We start from the raw sequence: 21,335 nt of genomic DNA on the forward strand, positions 1-21,335 counted from the left end.
ATATACCAGTGGCACACAGCACACCGTGGGAGTGTAAAATAAGAGGAAATACTTCACAACGAGTCATCTTTTGGTTGGATGATTCAGGGGTCTGCTGTTGGTGGTCAAAAAGACACGTGGCTGACTACAGAGTCTTTGTATGCGATTCAGAATGCAATCTGTCTCTAAAAATTAATTCCACCATTCTGATTCTTGTCCAGTGAATCATTTCCAGAAATGAATAGCTGCAGTTGCTGGAATGGATATTGTGAAATTCCCTTCATTTACAACGGACGGGTTTTGAAATGATGACTTATCGGGCAAATTTTTTCAGGATTAGAATTAAAACTACTTTAAAATAAATACATATGTCCTCGGGTATTTTTATGAGACAGCAAAAGCCTCCCAGTTTCCAAACGATGAAGGACTATCTGAAAGAGCTAGTTCTTGGAATAGTAGATCTGTTGGCACTAGCTGGTGATTTCCTGTGCATTTCCTGCAAGAAGTGTTCTGTGATGTGAGTAGGTGGTAGTTAAGAGGTTGTTACGAAACCAGTTTTCAACCAGACGTCTTGAGTCGTGAATTGGAAAAAGGGATAGAGCTTGAGTGTTGTCTTTGTTTGAGCAGGGCAGTTGTAATGCACATGCTGTATATTCTGTGTTTCTATGGAGCAAGAAATATTTGGAATATATCTAATATTCCTCTATGTATTTTTCTTTATGTCGCTCCACTTTATAGTTGAAACATGAGACTGTGAGCTAAGACAACTGGAAGCAGCGGGCATGGTGGAAAAAGGAGGATTTTCCTGAATGTATCTTTAACTGTAAGTATTTTTTGATAGTTTTCCCCAGTCATGAGAGGCAAAATGGAGTTTCATCAATGACTAACGTCTGTGCCAAAACAAGATGGTTATTTGGAGCGCATTGGTTCTGTTCAGAAAGCAGATGGGCTACCAGCAACAGGAGGCAGTAGGCTTTTCCACCAGAAAAAGGGCATTTCAGGGAATTGCTCTGGCTCCCAAACTGTAGGAATTGTTGACCTACTGACTCAGTTATGAAGAATTGGGAAAACAGCCTTATTGTGGTTTCCTTTGTTGATGGCAGATTCAGAAGACATATTTGATCATGTGCATGTGGCTAGCAGAAGAGAGGTGGCTTTAGTTCATGTTGCATTCTGGATTTGTTTTGTGCCTGCAAGGAGCTGAATTCCTGATCGCTGGAGAAGATCTAACCATATTTGCACTGGTTCTGCTCATGACAGTACAGTGGTAAGTTTAATGCATTTCTCATTTTCATTGGGTCACTGATCCCCTCTTTACTAAACTTGTCATTCTTGGAAAAAAAAAAGGCTGTAAGTATAACCGCACTAAAGAAACATAGCACAGGTGGTATTGACCTTTATTCTGGATTGGAATATTTTGGAAGCTAAATGAACATATGCTTCAATGCTTTAGATCAACTTTTACAGGGAAGACCAACTGGCGTCCCAGAGTTTGAGGGTATTTGATCTGGGGCCAAACTTTGAGGCCAAACTTTGAACCATATTATTACTCTTTAGGCTGTTGTTTAGTGTTGATTAAACTATTCTCTAGTGGTCATGGTAACCAGAAGAAGGGACGGCTGAGTATTCCATCCATCAGGCTTGGAATAGATATTCTCATAAAGTAGCCATCGTTCCTCTTTCCAACGTATTGCAGATTAACTGAAGAGCATGCATTAATCCTTTTGAATTAGATATCAAAAATTGATGCCCCTGTATGGACGTCAAAACCTGATGATACTTTTCATAATAGTAGGATATGCCCCATGGGCTGTCGTTGTTAAGTATTTCAGTAAGTTCCAACATAGACATTAACAATTAATGGTTTATTATATAAGCATTAATACTGTTGGCTAACAAAGGGACAGTATATTCTAATAGATAGAGCAGGGGGTGAGAATCAAACTTCCTGAGTTCTGTTACTGACTCTGCCACTGTTTCTGTTAGTGATGTTGGGCAAGTTATTTACTCTTAGTTACCCTATCACTAAAATGGGAATAATGATGCTTATTCGGCTTTACTACCGTGCTTTGATATCTACCAGTCCTAAGTATTATATTTTCTTTCTGCACAGAAAGTTGATTTTCTGATACCCAAAACACTTGTAGCATTTTAATATATAGAAAACTGTTTACAAGTGTAAACTAATAAGTAGTACATTACAGGGTGATAGGGCTAAGCATGGAAGTGATATTTACTCTATCTCGTTACTTGGAGTGTTGTAGGCGTGTTGGTTTCAGGATATTAGAAAGACAGGATGGGTGAGGTAATATCTTTTATTGAACCAACTTTTGTTAGTGAAAGAGACAAGCATTCAATCTTATACAGGTCTGGGAAAGGTACTTAGGCCTTGGCTACACTGGTGCTGTACAGCGCTGCAACTTGCTGCGCTCAGTGGTGTGAAAACACTCCCCCCCCCCCCCCCCGAGCGCAGCGAGTGCAGTGCTGTAAAGCACCAGTGTAATCAGCGCCTGCAGCGCTGCACGCTCACTCGCAGCGCTGCAAGCTACTCCCCTCAGAGAGGTGGAGTACTTACAGTGCTGGGAGAGACAGGCAGCGCTGAGAATTGCCAAGTGTAGCCAAGGCCTCAGAGAGTCACAGCTAAATATAAGGTGAAACAGATTTTTAGTATAAGGAGTTAACACATGTTGCAAGACATCATTCAAGGTGAAGTGGACACTTAACACCTCTGCAGTCCTAGGACAAAGGAGGGTTAGTGGGTTACACTCCCAGTACCTTTCCCAGACCTGAAGAAGAGCTCTTTGTAAACTAGAAAGCTTGTCTCTTTCATCAACAGAAGTTGATCCAATAAAAATATTACCTGGCTCACCTTATCTTGTTTCTTGATATTTCTTCTCTTTCCATGCAAAAGTAAATCACTGCTGATGATGTATTGTAGTGGTCCCAGACGAGGCTTGGAATTCACTATGTATAGTTTTTCTTCTTCTGGATGTATGGCACAAGGAAGCTTCGTGTTTCCAGATGCAATTGATTGCTGAGTTGCAATCTGTTGTATTTTCTTTACTGAAATGGCATCAAAGAATGCTGTATAGCAAAGATCCCTAGAGAACTGTGAATTAAGCTATCAAGTAAAAATGATAAGATATAGCACAGGTCCCATGTCTCCTTTTATTTGATGCTTCCTTCACATTTTAGTATAAGAACTTAAACTATCCACTAACTTTCTAGTGAGTGATTCCACCAGAAGGAGTAGGCGTCAAGGTCAAAGAAAAGTCACTTGCTGTGTGGTTGCTATGTGGGTGTGAAAAGCCTAAGAAGAGGAAAGGGTGGGGAAAATGTTGCTTGAAATAAACAAATAAAAAAGTATGGTTAGTGAATTAGACATTCTGGATTTTGATTTTGCCAAGTATCCTATTGAATTAACTGCATATCTCTACAATTAACTGTGTGATTTTAAACTTATCAGAATGTTCTCAGTGGAGAGTGTACTTTTAAAAACACTTTTTCCTTATCACTTTAGATTGAGAGAGAGGAAGTTGTGAATTTTTATAGCCCCTAAATTCTTAACTGTTAGAGATAAATTGGAATGGCAGATCAAATTTCCTTAGGCTTACACAAGAACAGACTCAATTACTGAGAAATTTTAAGCCAACCACATGTAAAGAAAAAAAATTGATCTTCAGTTAATTGTCGTTTATCCACCTGCATTGCACAGTTGGATACAGAGTTTTATTGCTGCTTTTTAAAAATCACCTGTTCTTGGGAGAAGGTGGTATTGTATGTATGGGGAATATTGTATGTTGCTGCACCGAAAATAACTTAAGTGAAAACATTTTTTTTTTTTAATTTGGAAGACTAATGATCATTCAGTTTTGAGTTTGTGTTTGTAGTATCTTCACTGTATTCTGGCTTTTACAGTGTGATCAAAAGTGATATGAGAGGGGGATTCCAAAGATAGGTCAGCTCCAGGTGACTTTTTTTCTTGCTTCTTGTGATTGTGCTTATAAAATACAGCAGCACATAGAGTCAGTGTAGACTATTTTGCAGTGTCTTTGGAGTGGAAAACTGCCTATTTGCATGCTCTGTTAATAGATGAAAGGGTTAAAGATTTCTTACTTCATTGTTGCAGCATAAGCTATAGGACTGAACACAAGGCAGAAATTGGATACGAAGAAAACACGGCTATGATTTGAAATTAGATAGACAAGGTGGGTAACATGATACTTTTTATTGAACCAGCATAGTGCCTGAACTTTCACATCCACACAGGTGCCTTCTCCCAGTGTTGAAGGGTCATTTGAAGAATGAATCTGTCTGACTAAAATTTGTCTATTGTAACCATATACCCTTCCTGATTGCACTGAAATCAAAGGGGAAAATTCTCATTAACTTCAGTGAGAGAAGAACTGGAGCTCACTGTGCTGTTCTAATAAAAAGCATCCATCACCTCTTGTGCTGTATTCATTTAAGGCTTGATACTGAGAGCAGAGCAGCAACAGTCCCTAAAGTCAAGTCAGACTAGCACTCAGCACCTCTCAGTATCTGCCCCCACAGCACTGATTCTTAACCACTGATATTCCAGGCTCCGTTCTTGTATCTTAAAGTTCAAGTGTAGAACTGGCTTCATAGCACGTTATGCATGTTTGTCTCTCCAGATAAAATCTGCTCAGTTTACAATTAAAAAGATAGTTGTCGGAGTTTTTTGTTTGCGTGCTTTTTTGTTGTTTTCTGTGGACCCTACAATCTCCACCTGGAATCTGATAGTCAATTTGGGCCCTTTCTGGCCCATACGTAATCAACAATAACTCTGTAGTTGAAATTTATGGACAGCATTGGTACCTTACATATGATCTGGAACAGAAGCCAGCTCCCTTTCCAATAGCATCTGTAGTGCTAACAGGAATAACAAGTGATAATTTTGGTCAGTAAAGAAAACAGAAATGGCAGAGCATATACACCAGGACCATGTCGAATGAGCAACAAGGCACAATTTTTATCTAATTATCATTATCTGCATTGGGTCCCAACTCAACTGTGCTCCATAAATTCCCATTCAGTTGTTTGCAAGCTACCTATGTGGAGCCAGGGTTAGCAGACTGTGGTCATGAATCTGGAGGTGGGGGTTATCATGCACAATAGAATTGGTGGTGGTGGGAATTTTATCAGGTTTGATAAAATGGTAGAGTTGCCCCAAGAGTTTGGGAGATACAACATTAAGGACCAAAACAGTTAATGAAATTCCTTGTATGACCTGTCATTACAAGATATCAGAGCCATAACTAGGCATTTTAGCGCCCGGTGCATGCATAGCGCCCGGGTTTTTTTCTTCATTTTTTTGCCCCATTTTTCTGCCCCGGTGGCTTTGCAGCCTGGGCGGCTGCCCCACACGCTCCAGCCTCGTCACAGTTCTGCAAGATACTATGAAAGTGCACATATTGCCAAAACATTGTCCTAGGCAAAAATAACTCCTAACTGAGACCTCAGCTGTAGTCAGACAGTATACTCTTCGATATACTTTTATTCACTAAAAATAAAATTTCCAAGAATACAGGCAGACACATATTATTCTCCTGTTAGGGCAGGACTCATGTTGTCTCTAAGGTATATTTGTAACTCATAGGGTGTATTTTCAAGCTTTTGTGTGTAAAAAGAGGGAGTTGTGGCTATCGTTTTCTTTCTGTTTGTTTCCTTACTGAACTGGTGCACTGATGTCCAGTGAACTGGATTCAGATACTGAAGATGACCAGCCAGAATGGTCTCTCACTTTCTGCAATATCCTGTCTCAGTGATATTTTTTCTTTCTTAGGCTTTATTTACAATGAAATCATACTACAGTGTACAAGTGTGGAAACTCAGCTGTAGCTAGTAGAGTTCTACCAGAGTGGATGTGTTTGTTGAAGAAGGGTGGTCTTGTGGTTAAGACACTGGATGGAGACTCAGGAATTCTAGGTTCAATTTCTGGCCCTTTTACAGACTTCCTGTCTGACCTTGGGCAAGTCACTTAATTCCTCTGAACCACAGTTATCTGTTTATAAAATAGGAATGCTTCCTTTCTCTCTCATTTTGTCTGTGTTGTCTGTTTAGATTCTACGCTCTTCAGGGCAGGGACTGTTAACGTTTTTGTATAGTGCATAACAAAGTAGTGATCCCAATCCTGATAAGTAAGTAGTGTTGGACCCGTGGGTATGTGAATTCTGCAATCACATGCTGTGATTGCAGCTCGAGTAGACATACCCAAGCTAGCTTTAATCTAGCTAGCGCAGGTCCCGGAGTGGTGACGCTGCGACGCCACGTGCTTCAGCATGGGCTAGCCCTGCCAGTAATTACCCAGGGTTCTGGGCAGGCTTGTACTGCTCATTCTGCAGTATGTGCTGCCACAGCATCACTGCTCCGGGACCTGAGCTAGCTAGAATAAAGCAGTTTGGGTATGTCTGCTTGAGCTGCAGTCACATTCTGTGTCTCCATGTACCTGCAGATGCAATACTACTTACTAATTTATACGATGAGAATCCCTATAACAGGAGAAGTCCATTATTTTTTGTCAAGGTCCAAATTTCTTGGTCAAGGTCCAGACTCCAGAGACAATAATTAAAAAGACCAATAATAATAATAAGTAAATAAAAAGATGTCAGAGTCCATTCAAAAGGACCTGGTGCCTATTGACTACCCCTGCTGTATAGGTTGCAGCAAGGACGACATACCTTGTGTTTATAAAGTCTTTTAGATTCTATATAGTTGACTTTTTAGCCAAACTTTACTACAAAGTATTTCCTAACACTTCTTATTTGAAAAAAAAAATCCTTGTCCACTCTGATCATGAGATTTGCACATGGGTTTAGTTCACATGGTTCTGATCCCATTGTGATCAAGGCCTTAACGAAGGAGCTGCTGTTGCTCATGTAGAAGCTCTAGGAAAGGTCAACTTGCAGATAATAAAATTGTTCAGGCAAGGGACTCCCACCAACCGCAGAAGAGTTCTTTGTACTGGAAGGAGTTACCTGTTCTGCTCTCTTCTGTTTCTCTCTCCCTTTCCTTTGTGGTTTTTTTCTGTCTTCTGCTTTTTCTCTACTTCTTTACTTCCTGTCTCTTAAACTTACCATTGTTATGGTCTATTTTTCTCCTCTGCAGACTTATAAATAGGTGATGCTCTCATGCCACGTGTTTTCTCAAGCTTTCTCTCTTCCTATGTTTACACTTACCTAATAACTTGAAAATAGCAAAGAAAATACATAGGTGGTTTAGTGGAGAATCTGGCATTTCATCTTAAGGGAGGAACTTCTAACTACAAATTTCAAAAGGAACTAGTTGAAAGTACCACATATAAACTATAGGTCCATTCCTGCAAAGATTTACACGCCTGGATAAAAATACTTGCACATGTAAAGTGTTGGCAGGATTGGACTCTGTATTACCAGAGCACCTTTCAGATAGTAACAGTGGGCACTTTTTTAGAGTGGGGATAATTATTTCTTTACTTACTCTAAATTTGATGCTGCTTACTTAATGGAAGGCATATACAGCTTTGGACTGATTACAGGCCTGCAGTTCATGTCAATGTTTTTAATGACATAAATTCAGAGCTGTGATGCCAGGGTGGCATAGTTATCACAGGCAGATGTTAGACCAGTGGTTCTCAACTTATTTACCATTGTGGGCTGCATACACAGCTCTCTGTGTTATATGGGCCGCATCCATGCAATATATATACTACCTTACGGCCCTGAGGATGTCACCTGGGCCGCAGCTGTGTGCTGATTGGGCCGCAAGCAGTTATGTTAGAGCATCATATGTTAATTGTACATCTTGATTATAAACTTGATTATCAGGAGGCTAGGAGAGTGGCTGCTAGTGTTTGCCAACCCTATGGTAAGGACTGATGTATGGAATTACAGAATCATAGACGTTAGAGATGGAAATGTCTATTAGATCATATGGACCATCTCCAGGGCAATTCATGTTCTCTACAGAAAATTTTCTACAGTTTATTTCACTATAGTTACAAATATTCTAAGTGCTGGTCTTTTACCTCTTTCCTGAGGAATCTATTCCACAGCCATGCAGACCTCACTGGCAAGATGATTTTTCCTGATATTCAGCCTACACTTACCATTTCTTAGTTTCACCATATTATTCCTAGTTTACGTTCCCTTGTTCCATCCTATATCATTTCCCCCCTTAGTAATAATGTCCTTCAAATATGAAAGGGGTAGAGCATGATAGTTTCCCAATCTTAGAAACCATTAACTGAGCTCCTTTAGTACTTGTCTACAATAAGAGATGGTGTGAATTTAAACCCCAGTAAATAACTCCCTACATGGACACTCATTCTGGTATGATTGTACTTTTTACTGTTTTAGCTTATATCACTTTGGAAACCATTCTTATTTCTGAATAAGAGTGTTCACATTAGCTATATAACTCCCCATAAGTATATACTGGTATAACTGGAAAAATCTCCCATGTCGATGAGCCCTTAAAGTGCATCTACACTGGGAATATTTGAACGCATAATTCTCCAATTGTAGCAACAATGGAAGCTGTAGTGTAGACAGATTGCAAGTGTAGAAAATGACAGAGAAAAACAATTGTGAAGGAAAAAGATATACACTGACTAATTCCCGTAATACCCTGAGATATATCAACCAGACCAGCTGTTTTATGTGTTCAAATTTTCCAAGTATCCCCTTACCTACTTCTTATTTTTACAAAGTCAACTCCCTTCCGAATTGTCCTTTATCATTATTTCTCTTGTTGAGGACATTTTTTTAAATGTTGGTTTACTGTATGGCTATACAGAGAACTAATTCCAGGCTGCTGTGCCACCAGAAGGATTGGGTGCCTACTCAGTTTGGACCTAGAGAATTTACCAAAATGTTTTGTTCACGAAGAACTAAAGGACTGGCTCCACAATAAATGCCTCTCCCTCCCCCAAAAAGAGGACAGCTGTCGTGCAAAGCTGGACATTGGCCAGAGGGATCCATGGAGCCCGCACAGCAGCATAATTGAGTAGGGTCCATCTAGAAGTGCGCGCTGGTTTAGGTGGTGAGAGAGGCTAGGCTACGTAGACTGTAGAAAGTACAAGATTATAGGCGAATGAACCGAAGGTGTTTGAGAATCAGATTGTGTAACTGAATGGGAAAGTGAATGAAAGAATGTGTGATTGGGTGGGTGAGTGATTAAGAGAATATGTGCGTGGGCGTTTAATTAGTTTGGCAAGCGAGAGAATGTAGGAGTGGGTGAATGGATGGGCAAGTATGCAACTAAAGAGTTGAACCAACTTTATTAGCATTCTTCATGGTGCAGCTCGGTAATGACACATAGAAACAGTAGAGAACAGGAAACATTTGGCAGTACTCCAGGCACACTAGGCAAGATCAGATTGGCTGACTTCATGACAGGGCTAGCATGGTTAGAGGACAGGGCTAGGAATCAAGAGACTTGAGTTGTGTTACCCACTCCATCTCTGACTCACTACGCAGTTTTGGCAAGTCACTTAACTTCTCTGAGCCTTAGTTACCACCACCACCCCTGGTAAAATGAACATCATAATCTCCAAAAGCCACGAGGAGTACTTGTGGCACCTTAGAGACTGCTCCTTGTTGTTTGTAGACTAACACGGCTACCACTCTGAAACCATAATAATCTCCAACTTTTTGTAAAGCGATTTGCAGTCTTTTGGTGAAAGATTTTATGGAAGTATGTACAATAATAATTACTGATTATTTCTCATTTGGCCACGGCACACTAACAAGGTGGCACAACGAATCCGATATTTTTAAATTAGTATATCCGTAGTACTGTAGGTATGCCTGGCACTTTAGAGACTGTGTAAAATGTCCCTGTACTGAACATGGGAGGGACTGATCGATCGAATCTGGGCATTCCTACTGTTTCCTCACCCTCCTACATCAAACTCAGGAGATACCAGCAAGGATACAAGCATTTTCCAAACTTCAAAACTGTCTTTTTTTCAATGAAGTAGGGCTTGAATTATCAAAACCTTTTTTTAAAAATTATAAAATGCTAATAGAGGTTTTTTTATCTTTATTACATCTACTATAACACTGGAAATAGTTTACTGTGACTTATACATAGTTGTTGTTTTTTAATTCACCATGTCAGTTACGGACCTAGCTATGACCTTCCCATGGCAGCTACAATTGGGCTATTGTTAAGATGATTGCTTGGCTATCCTGTTAAATTATATTAAGTTGTGCACAGTACATTTTCAGTTTTTATTGTAATAAAGCTGAGACCTTTTGAACCTTAAATGGAGGTGAATGAATGCTGTGGGAAGTCATAGGCTTTGTCTTAACTGCCAAAAAGATGTGTGTTTACAGTGGGATAATTAATGCGCATTAGCTATCCTGCTGTAAATTCTAGTGGAGACAAGGCACCATAGCTTTTACCAGGAGGTAGCTAGGCAAAATCAAACTTCAGTGCCTTGAATCCACTAAGATTTTACAGCAGGGTAGCTAATGAATGTTAGTTAGCCTGCTGTAAAAAAGAAAAAGAAATACACCTTTTTTGTAGTGGAGACATGGCCAGGCAGAAGTTTGTGCCCACCAGTAGATTCAGTAAATTTGATCTGCTATAGACCTTTTGTTATCAGAACTATTTTAAAAAGTCTACAGCCATTTAATATTTGGTGTCTGGTACTATGCTGTTTTTTAAAATCCTATGACCCTGAAATTGACCAGAATCAACCCTGAATTTGGCAGGGCCCTAATTCTACAACTATGATTTTTTTATTCTTATTATTGCTGCATTTCAGCCTTCTCCTCTGACGCTAACCCACTGTAGGAATGGGTTTGCTGGGCCAAATGTTCTGCCCTTAGCTACAATCAATAGGGTTGCATGTCTCTTTCAGAAATACTAGTAATTGTAGCATTAACTAAGGAGAGAATCTTGCTCGCTGTCATGTGTGATCTTAAACTTAAGAAAGATGTTCTCAAGAGTGGTCTGATAGTCGTGTGTGTCTTCAGTAGGAGATGCACAGTTGTGAGGTTGTGCAGGTATAGAGAAAACAAACCCTGAGTTTTTCCTTCTATTCCATCTAGTGGTGTTTGTCTCTGCTAGTGACAGGGTTTACAAAGCATTGCAGTCAGCATGCCTCATCTTTTGCCATTTTTTTCCATATGGGTGTGTGCTTCCTTTTCATCGTGGTTTTTTATTTTTTTGATGCAACTACTCCTTCCATTTTAAGAATAAGAAATGAACTTTAGACTGTGTGTGGGGGAGGAGAGGGGGGAACGTTTCATAAACAGTGTGGTTCTGATCCCTCTAATCTTTTACTACCTGTAGGGGCAGGTAACTGCCAAGAAGGAACTGGGAGGCTCTGACTTTTCCAAGGCTCAGGATTATGCAATGAAGAAAAATATTTTAGAAGCTATAGAGAGAGGTCACAACACCCTGGTCAGAAGGTGCGTTGCTCAGAAATCAATCCGTTCTTTTTAGTATCTTTTGTTTGATCGTTCCCATGTAGAACTCCTATCACATAGGTTATTGCTTTAAATATGAAACTGAAGTGCATGGTCTGTTTGTGTATTTTTCATTGCATGTTCAGTACAATGTATTTAGTGTCTGGAGCTGTTGTTTCCTAGCACTTTTATTACCTCCTAGCCTGGTGTCTTGTGTGTGCAGCATGCTTAAGAGAAAGTGAAGGGGAAACATTCGATCGATTTCAGGAGCAAGGAAGCAATTATATGTTGTCAGTTGTATTGACCGTGTAATGCTGAGATAGCGTCTGTAAGAAAACAACCAGACAGCTTAAAGAAGAAGTCAGAAATATTTTTAGCATGTTGAAACTGTTTAAAATGCTGAAAAGGGAGGTATGGGGAGGAGAGAAATACAGCAGCCTTCCCTTGTGATTCTGTGGTTTTGTCTGAGTTGCTCTTATTTCTTTTTTTTCTTCATGAGATCAGCCACGTGTTTCAGTGGCAATTGGTGTCTTACACTGTAACTGCATAGAGGATGTTACATTTGCTATCATATTTAAAATGGGGATGTCTAATACAACTGTGCACTTCTCTAACACCTTTCCATTGAGGGGTCTCAAAGCATTTTACACACATAAATGTGTTAGGATTCATGGCATCCCTGTGAAGTAGGTAAGAATATATGACCGGTTTCAGAGTCGCATCCAATGAAGTGGGCTGTAGCCCACGAAAGCTTATGCTCAAATACATTTGTTAGTCTCTAAGGTGCCACAAGTGCTCCTGTTCTTTTTGTAAGAATATATATTATTCTTGTTTTGTAGATGGGGAATCCAATGCACAAAATGCTTCGCGTACCATTCTAATCGGAAAAGCAATTCAGAATAGCTTTTAACTCCATTAACAAAAATAAGATTTTACTATTCTTCTATCCCTCTGAGCGCCAGAGAGCCAGCAATCAGAGGGGTGATTGCAGCACATGTAGACATACCCAGTCTAGCTTTGATCTAAATAGCAGTGAAGCCAGGAGAGGCTAGCCACCCGAGTTCCTGCCCAGAGTCCCAGGCCGGCTTATACAGCCCATGCTGCCACCGCTTCACTTTTTCGTTACTAGATCGAAGGTAACTTGGGTGCGTCTATGTGTGCTGCAGTTACACCTCTGACTGCAGTGTAAACATACCCATTATGAGAGCTAGAGCTGGAATCTGTTCCAGCTGATGCATCAAGAGAATTGTTAACAGATGAATCCTGAGAGAGACCTAGTCTTTTCTTCTCCCATCAAGGTCAGTAGTTGTTGGACGGTGCTCTAGTGCCTTTTAGGGTTTGGTCCTCAATTACAATTGCAGATCAGATCATAGCCTCTGATACTCCCATGCCGACTCACTGACGAATTGTGTCCGAGGTGATGCATCAACTACCAAGTAACTCTATTGAAAACTACCACTGATTGTTACACAGTCATTTGCATGAACACAGCCATGTTCTCCCTTGAGAACTGTGCAGTAAACCATTTTTAAAGCTTGGGATAATGATTATACATCTTCATCAATGACCAGGTTGTCTCGCAAAAGTTTTATTCTGGATGATGATGCACAAGCCAGAAAAAAGCCCAGCTTGACCTTCAGATCTTGAATTCCGAGTTTGACAGAATGACTTTTGATTAGAAGTAGGGCTTCTAATTTTAGGTTTTAGCTGATAAACACCAATTAAACACCCCCGGTTTAAAAAAATAAATATATATATATATAATATATATATAGTGTGTGTGTGTGTGTTAACCTAATAAACACTGGAAAAACACCAGAAATGGTTACTTGTATCTAAGGGCTTGTTTACACAGAGCAGTAATGCAGACTACCAGAGTGCACTTCAGAAGTCACACTCAGGGTACATCTACACTACAGCGGGGAGTCGATTTAAGATACGCAAATTCAGCTACGTGAATAGCGTAGCTGAATTCGACGTATTGCAGCCGACTTACCCCGTTGTGAGGACGGCGGCAAAATCGACTTCTGCCGCTTTTTGTCGGCGGCGCTTACTACCACCTCCGCTGGTGGAGTTAGAGCGCCGATTTGGGGATCGATTGTCGCGTCCCGACGGGACGCGATAAATCGATCCCCGAGAGGTCGATTTCTACCCGCCGATTCAGGCGGGTAGTATAGACCAGACCTCAGTGTCGCACATTAATTGGTTAGAATAGACCCTTCTGGTTCTCACTAAAGATTCCCTACTGTGTTTTAACAGTGCTGTTTTGAAACAGTACTATGTTAAAGTGCACTAGGGAACATTACAATGAGAGTTCCCATTACGGTAATGTATATAATACATAATGTACATTACTCGTTATAATATACACAAAGAAAACCCTGAAAACCCCCGATTTTTGGATATTTACATAAAACTCAAAAATTGCTAAAAATAAACCTTGAAAAAATGAACCCTGAAAAACAGAAATGCGAATAATAAACTTTTGAAGGCAAGGATTGTCATTTGTTATGTTTGTACAGTGCATAGAACAACAGGGTCCTGAATAGTTGAGCCGTTTAGGGTCTGTCACAATGTAAATGATTAAGTATAATATTAGGGAAAAAATCACATCTTTATCCTTGTTCGCTGAACAAAGTTGAATTAGGGATATTGAAACAAGGAACTGCACATTGTCCCTTTTCATGCTTCAATGGCCAGATTTTCAAAAGTGCTTAGCAGCGAGCAGCATCCATTGTGCTCAATCCTTGTTTGCAGTGACAGCTGCTGGCTGCTGAACACTTCAGAAAATCTCGTCCTGTCATTCAGGTGTCTGAGAGTTGAGCTCTTTAGATATTCTGGTGCCAAATGAGTTATCCAAGGTCACACAGAAAGTCGGTAGCAGGGCCAAGAGTAGAATCCCAGCCTTGTGCTCTGAAGCACCAGAACATGTTCCCTTTCAAACTGCTTTAGAAACAATCAAATTAAAACCTCCCCGAACCTTTTGATCCATATGCTTGGCTATTGTCTATCAGCATTCCTCCACTGACTTCAGCCAACTGAGGGTCTGACCCAATATCGGTATTAGAAGAGCTCCATAAAATTCTTCCCATGTTTCCAGTAAGTCTCCAATTTATTATTCTTTTGTCACAATCTAACTGATACATCAACATATAACTTTTAAGGGCTTGATTTTGCTTCTGATATATGGGTGTATATCTTGTAAGATCAGTGTAGCAACTGCATTTACAAGTTGCGTGTCACTGCACATGCTCCTATCTGAGAACCGGTTCAACTGAAATTGGGACTTTGTCCAAAAGATAAAATACTGCTCTGAACCTATTCACCCAACTTCTGTTATACAGACAAACACTAGAAGGTGTTGGGGGCTGGTGGAAATGGGACTTGGTAATATGAGTTGTTTAGTGGCTCCCATTCTTAAGGATACCTTGTGATCTACTGGAACGGAAGCAGGATGCTCTGACCCACTCACTGTATGACAGCAAGCCCTGTCACCTCCCTGTTAAATAAATAAAATCAGCCCAGCTGTAAAAATATATGAAATTAAAAATATATATTCTATGTGGTACTGAGCCTTCCAACTTAATTTCATCCCAATGGGAGTTGGAGGCGCTCAGTATCTCACAAAATTAGGATTTAAATAAGTTTAACAAAGTGGACCTCTGTGGTTTAAGGGCTTCTGTTTCATTCCCTCACGCCTTCTCCCCTGCTGTTGTCAGCTGCTGCCTGGCACCTTTTTATCCATCCAGAATGCCCAGCTGCCTTCCTGACTGTTATCAGTTTTGATATGTCATCAGTGGGCAGGTGGTCTTCCTGTGCTGAGTCATGTAGCCTGCTTCATGACTCTGGAATCCATTTCTGGATGTTTGTCTCTTAACCCTGTGATTTCCACTTCCCCTTTGTGCAGTGCCCGTCTTTCCTAACATGCCATACTTGTGTATCATCTTGGTCTTGAGCAAATCCCTCACCTTACTTTACCGAAGAAGAAAATCTCCAGGCCTAAGTAACATTTTCAGATTCAGTATAGGTGACAAATAGATACTTACCATGCTGAGAAGGTACTAACACCTTTCATCCCTTAAGGATTCCAAAAGTGCTTCACGCACATTTTGGGCCTCATTCTCTACTTTCTTATATCAGTTTTACTCTACTGTAACTCCACCGAATTCAGTGAAGTTACATCAGCTTTATGGTGACAGCCACTATGAAAATATAGCCACCTCTGGAGTGAAAGCAGCAGCCGTGCAGCGAACAGGCACACAAAATACTGCACAGCAGTAGGGAAACTTTGGAGGTATAAATAGTAAATATTTTAAAAAGCAAACAAGATTTGGAAGTGAAACAAACTCTCAGATTTCAGGGCATAAGCCAGCCTTTAAGGCCTAATCCGTATGTAAAGTTTTGCCAGTAGGTATTGTATGGCAATTTCTGTGTTCCAGTGGGCAAGGACTTAGAGCAAACCTTTTTATGGAAAGCGCAATGAGGCCTTTATTGTCCATACAGAGACAGGACCTTGGATTTTAAAGTCTTTTTTTTTTGCGCACACAGCAGACTCCATGAAGGATGACTGGCTGAGTTAAACAATGCTGGGATTCTAGACTGATTCCAGGAAGTCTGAGTATTCCAAACCTGGGACCTGCTCTTGCTGTCCTTATACAGACAAAACTTCCATTGGCGTCAGCAGGAGTCTTGACTGCATGAAGACTGCGGAAGCAGGGTGTCCCTAAGCCAGATGCTGGGACTGGATGACAGAGGATGGATCACTTGATAATTGCCCTGTTCTGTTAATTTCCTTTGAAGCATCTGGCATTGGCCATTGTCAGAAGACAGGATACTAGGCTAGATGGACCACTGGTCTGACCCAACATGGCCATTCTTATGTTCTAAATTTAGACCACTATGTTATCCCACTATGTTAAGTTAGATAATTTTATGGAGGGAATGGTTTAGTGGTAAAACATAGTAGCCAAGGAATACCAAGCAATGGTAGGTAAATAGTATAATGGCTAACAGGGGTCAGGCTAGAGACTCTTGCCTACATGCTCGGGGTCTTACTGATCGCCATATTTGGGGTCGGGAAGGAATTTTCCTCCAGGGTGGATTGGCTGAGCCTCTGGAGGTTTTTCGCCTTCCTCCGCAGCATGGGGCAGGGATCACTAGCAGGAGGGTCTCTGCCAATTGAAGTCACTAAAACACAGGATTGGGGACTTCAACAGCAGAGTCCAGGGAAGGGGTAGGGACGGTTTTGTGGCCTGCAGCATGCAGGGGGTCAGACCAGATGATCATAATGGTCCCTTCTGACCTTAAAGTCTATGAGTCTATGAATCCCCTGTGATAAATCTGATTAAACAAATTATAAGTAACTTTAAAAAATAAAAGCATTATAAGGGAACACTACAGTTTCGCACAGATCCCTACAATGATTATCGTGTCACTACATTTTTACTGAACTATTGGAGTGTAGCCACACCTAATATTTTTGCTGAATTGACAGTTTGTCCAGAAGAAACTAATCGGACCAATAGTCAATTGGATTACGCCAGGATTAATATGGCCCATTGTCCATACTTCCCATAATTGTTGCTATTTTAGAAAACAAATTTATTAACCACCAAGCATAATTTAGTATAAAATAGAATTTTAGATGATGTTTGCCATAGTTCTAGGGCAGTGGTGGGCAACCTGCGGCCCACGGGCCACACGCAGCCCGCCAGCGGATTACCTTGATGAATTACCCTGACAGTACCCTGACGCTTCCCGCATCTCCCATTGCCCGGGAACGGCGAACCGCAGCCACTGGGAGCTGCGGGTGGCCGTGCCTGCGGACGGTCAATATAAACACGGCCAACCAGCGAATTACCCTGACGGGCTGCAGGTTGCTCACCACTGCTCTAGGGTATTAAAATATCATTGCTTCAGGGAATAGGAAAAAAGGATGAGCTTTGAATCAAAGATACTGTAACACCTAAGAAAATTCAGCTTTTGTTTTTAATTTGCAAGTTTTCTGCTAGGCGCTCTGCTATCAGTTCTGTGTTTGGAAAAAAAGCAACAAAGCCAGTGTGACACTTTTCATTAGGTTCCCTCAGAGATTATAAATGTACAGTGTCCCTTTTTGCAAGGAGTTTTTAATTAATGAGTTAAGTGTACTTGCTAATTGCATTTCTGAATGGCAGCGGAGGTGACCTCATTCGAAAATTTGTCAGTCTCATGATCCTATCATTCAGTCTGTATTTTAAACAAGATCCTTCAGCTGATCTAACTTGGATAAGCTGCTTTGGAAATGCTTTCCAACTCTCTTATTTCAGTAGATCAGTCATTTAAAAAAAAAAACCAACTGCATTATCTCCTAGGAACGCAAGACTTGCAACATTGGCTCAAACCAGTGATCCCCATCTAGTCTGATATCCTGCCTCCAACAGCGGCCAGTGCCAGATCCTTCCCAGGGAGGTTTTAGAATCCCGGTGATGGATAATTATTAAATAACTTTGCCTATAGTTAGGAAGACATTTCCCCTATAGGAGTTAGCTGTTGACTTAAGCCATGAAGCATGAGGGTTTCTACTTCTTCCATCCTACCCAGTGTAATAAAGGTGGAAGTTATCATTATCCATATAAATGTCTAATCCTTATTTTTGAATCCTATAAAGCAGAGGTTCTCAACCTTTTTTCTTTCTGAGGCCCCCCCACAACATGCTATAAAAACTCCATGGCCCACTTGTGCCACAATAACTGGTTTTCTGCATATAAAAGCCAGGGCTAGCGTTAGGGGGTAGCAAGCAGGGTAATTGCTTGGGCCCCCACCCCACAGGGGTTCCCACAAAGCTACATTGCTCAAGCTTCAGCTTCAGCCCCAGCTGACAGGACTCAGGCCCCTGGGTCCCAGTGAGTCTAATGCTGGCCCAGCTTGGCGCCCCCCCCCCCCCCCCGAAATTTGCTCAAGGCCCCCGGACCCCTGGTTAAGAACTTCTGCTATAAAGGTCTTTGCGTCGATGGGCTCTTGTAACGTTCAGTTCTACAGCTTAATTATTAGCTGTATAAAAAATATTTTAGAGTGCATTTCCTCTCTAAATAAGTTCTTGAGGGCAGAGGCTGTCATTTTCTATATATTTGTGAAGGACATGGCACAATGGCCCTCTGACATGGTTGGCCTCTAACCTCTATCACAATATAAATGTTAAATAATAATAATTCTAATTTCATTGAATATCCTCTTGCTCTTGTCTTAAGAGGATGAATAGGAATGTCTGGCTTATCTCTTTTCCATTAATTATTTTGTATACCTTTATCCTGTCTTCTCTTATTTGTCTCCCCTTGCTAAACTAAATAGTTCCAGTCTTTTCGAGCACTTCACCTCATCCAAGGCTTGATGTTGCCAGTGTATCAGCTACACAGTAAGACTGTTGAAACCCATTAATTGTTACACAGTTATTTTCATTAGCACAGCTGTGCAGTAAAGTAGGCTCACAACTAAAGTTATTTGAATTTTTGATGACAAGAATACAGTGTTGGAATGAGGTATTTGGTCTTTAATCAGGCAAACTCCTGTTGATTTTAATCCCTTTCCTTTTTACTGTCTTTTTGCACATCTCAAGCTTCTGGACTAGTCTCTTTAAAGCTCCCAAACCAGAGCTGGACTGAACAGTTTGCCAATAATTCCTTTACCAGGGAACTAAAAATGCAGCTGTTTTGTTTTCTAGAATTGGCCTGGAGAAACCTGTGAGGTCAATGAGCTTGATAGGGTTTAATGGGCCTTCTCACCACTTTGCAAAACATGTTGTGAGCTGTGGTCTGGAACTCCCAAGTTTACCTCACTTATTTGCTTTCTGGTACTTATTACAAGGGAGAGTTCAAATCTTTGTGGTTTAAATGCCAGTGCAATCCAAGATGGTTTTCTCTTTGCTGCTTTGCAACCTTTATTTAGGCAAAAGGAGCATTAATTTCCCTAAAATAAGTCACACTTTTCAAGATTAACTGTGAGAGCCGGACCTTCAGTGGTGTAAATTGATATAGCTCCATTTGCTTCACTGCCAGTTTATACAAGCTGAGGATCTGTTCCCTGAGTTCAATCTAATAGTCCAAACTCCGGTGCGGGACTCTGAACTCCTGCGTCTAAACAAAACTCTGATACAAACTCTCTCAGTGGCATTGGGAAAATCACAGAAACTCTCTTGCCATCTGTAAAATGGGGATAATGCATTTACCTGAAGGGGTTATTGTGAGGATTAATTAGTCTTTGTGTAGGGCTTTCAGGGTATAAAGTGCTGAATATAAGTATTACCAAGCTTTAACATCCCACAGTCCAGGGTTTTTAATGTTGTTTGTTTTTTGTGTTGTTCTCTCTCTCTCTCAAGTCTCTGGACTTTGCAACTGGTTCTTCCATTCGTTTGTATCTTCTCCATTCTCCAAAGATCTGAGTCACCGCACAGGATACATCTGCCCTCTGGAGGTTGGTTCAGAAGAAAGAGAACCAAATTTTCAAAGGGACCTCAGCTTGGTCTCTGAAATTGTGGGTACAGTGCCAGGTGTCTGGGTTCTTGTGCATACAAAAACCCAGCACTGTGAGAACAAACTGCTTTCTTGTGGGCAAAAACTCAGGGGCTGAGACTTGTGCCTGCATTCTTAGAGGCTGCTGTTGAAAATGTGGCTTTTCAAAGAGATACTTTCATGGTTGAAAAGAAATCTATCAGACAGCTTGATTCCCAGATACCAAGAGGGGAAAGCTACTCATCCCACTATAAAGGCACAGAGGGCCCTGACCAGCTTGATTCCCAGATACCAAGAGGGGAAAGCTACTCATCCCACTATAAAGGCACAGAGGGCCCTGACAAAAATGGAGCCGCACAGTTCCACTGTGCAGGTGGTGAGGTAGGATGCTGGGAACTTACACAGAGAAGAGGAACAAAGCTGTGCCCCAGCATTCAGGAAACTTGTGGGCAGGATGGATCCTCGGGACAGAGGGGCATGCTTTAGCAGCAGACGGTATTGCTGCACTGAGAGCGTAATGGTACCCACAGAGCACTGCCCCGGGGTGGAGGGCAGATTCTTTCTTGTCCTACACATCCCCACAAATCTCCCCAGGGCACCACCCAGCTCCTCAGGCGGGTGGCTTTGTAAAGTATTGGGCATGAAGACCACAGGTGTACCTAGGATTGCGGGACAGCAGCCAGCACAGCACAGTCCATTCGTATGCACCAGGTGAGCTCTTCATGTCTGATTTTTGAATGCACACATTTCACTCAGGCAGATCTGGCTCTTGATTAAAAAAACAACAACTTAAACCGCCCTCCATCAAAAATCAGTGACTGCAAGAGAATATCAGAGAATTGAGCAACATGTGAAGGACATGTTGTTTCCTTTAGGGTACTGACTAAAAGTTACCTCACTTGGATACTTTGGATGTTTGTGAGCACTACAGGACTTGGAAAGGGAAAGCAAAAAGGAAAAACACTGGGGAGGTGAACAATTTGTTTTGTTTTATGACTCTTAGTAGTTTAACGAGGGAGCGATTACTCATGCCCTGTCACTGCGGATCTAGAAAATTCCGCTGGGCTTAAAAACTGGCAGGAAAAAGTAGTTTCCTAAAAAACAATGAATTAATTACATAAAGGCCATTACTCAGGAGTCCCTGGTGACTAGGAAGGGACAGAGTCTGACTTATGCAAGAGTCAGGATCTGTTTTAAATCCCCCCCCAACCCCCTCACTGCTCCCATGACAGCCCTTTTCAGTAGGGTTACCATACGTCTGGTTTTTCCCGGACATATCCGGCTTTTCGGCAATCAAACCCCCGTGTGGGGGGAATTGCCAAAAAGCCGAACATGTCCGGGAAAATGCCGGCTGGGCACTTCCCCTCCCGCGGCTGCTCTGCTCCTCCCCTGACTCTTCGGCTCTGTTTAAGAGCCGAGCTGCCCGAGCGCTATGGGCTTCAGGCAGCCCCCT

General features: G+C 41.3%; 1 long non-coding RNA gene across 1 annotated transcript in view; it reads left to right on the forward strand.

Moving 5' to 3' along the window:
* Window positions 1-815: 815 nt before the first annotated feature.
* LOC117874337 overlaps window positions 816-21,335 on the forward strand; it is a 35,896-nt gene continuing 15,376 nt past the window's right edge. Inside the window, exons 1-2 of the long non-coding RNA XR_004644955.1 lie at window positions 816-1,246; window positions 11,284-11,402. This is a non-coding gene — a long non-coding RNA (uncharacterized LOC117874337). The remainder of the gene's footprint in view (window positions 1,247-11,283; window positions 11,403-21,335) is intronic.

Source organism: Trachemys scripta, chromosome 1 (assembly GCF_013100865.1).
Source record: "Trachemys scripta elegans isolate TJP31775 chromosome 1, CAS_Tse_1.0, whole genome shotgun sequence".
NCBI classification, from domain to species: Eukaryota; Metazoa; Chordata; order Testudines; family Emydidae; genus Trachemys; species Trachemys scripta.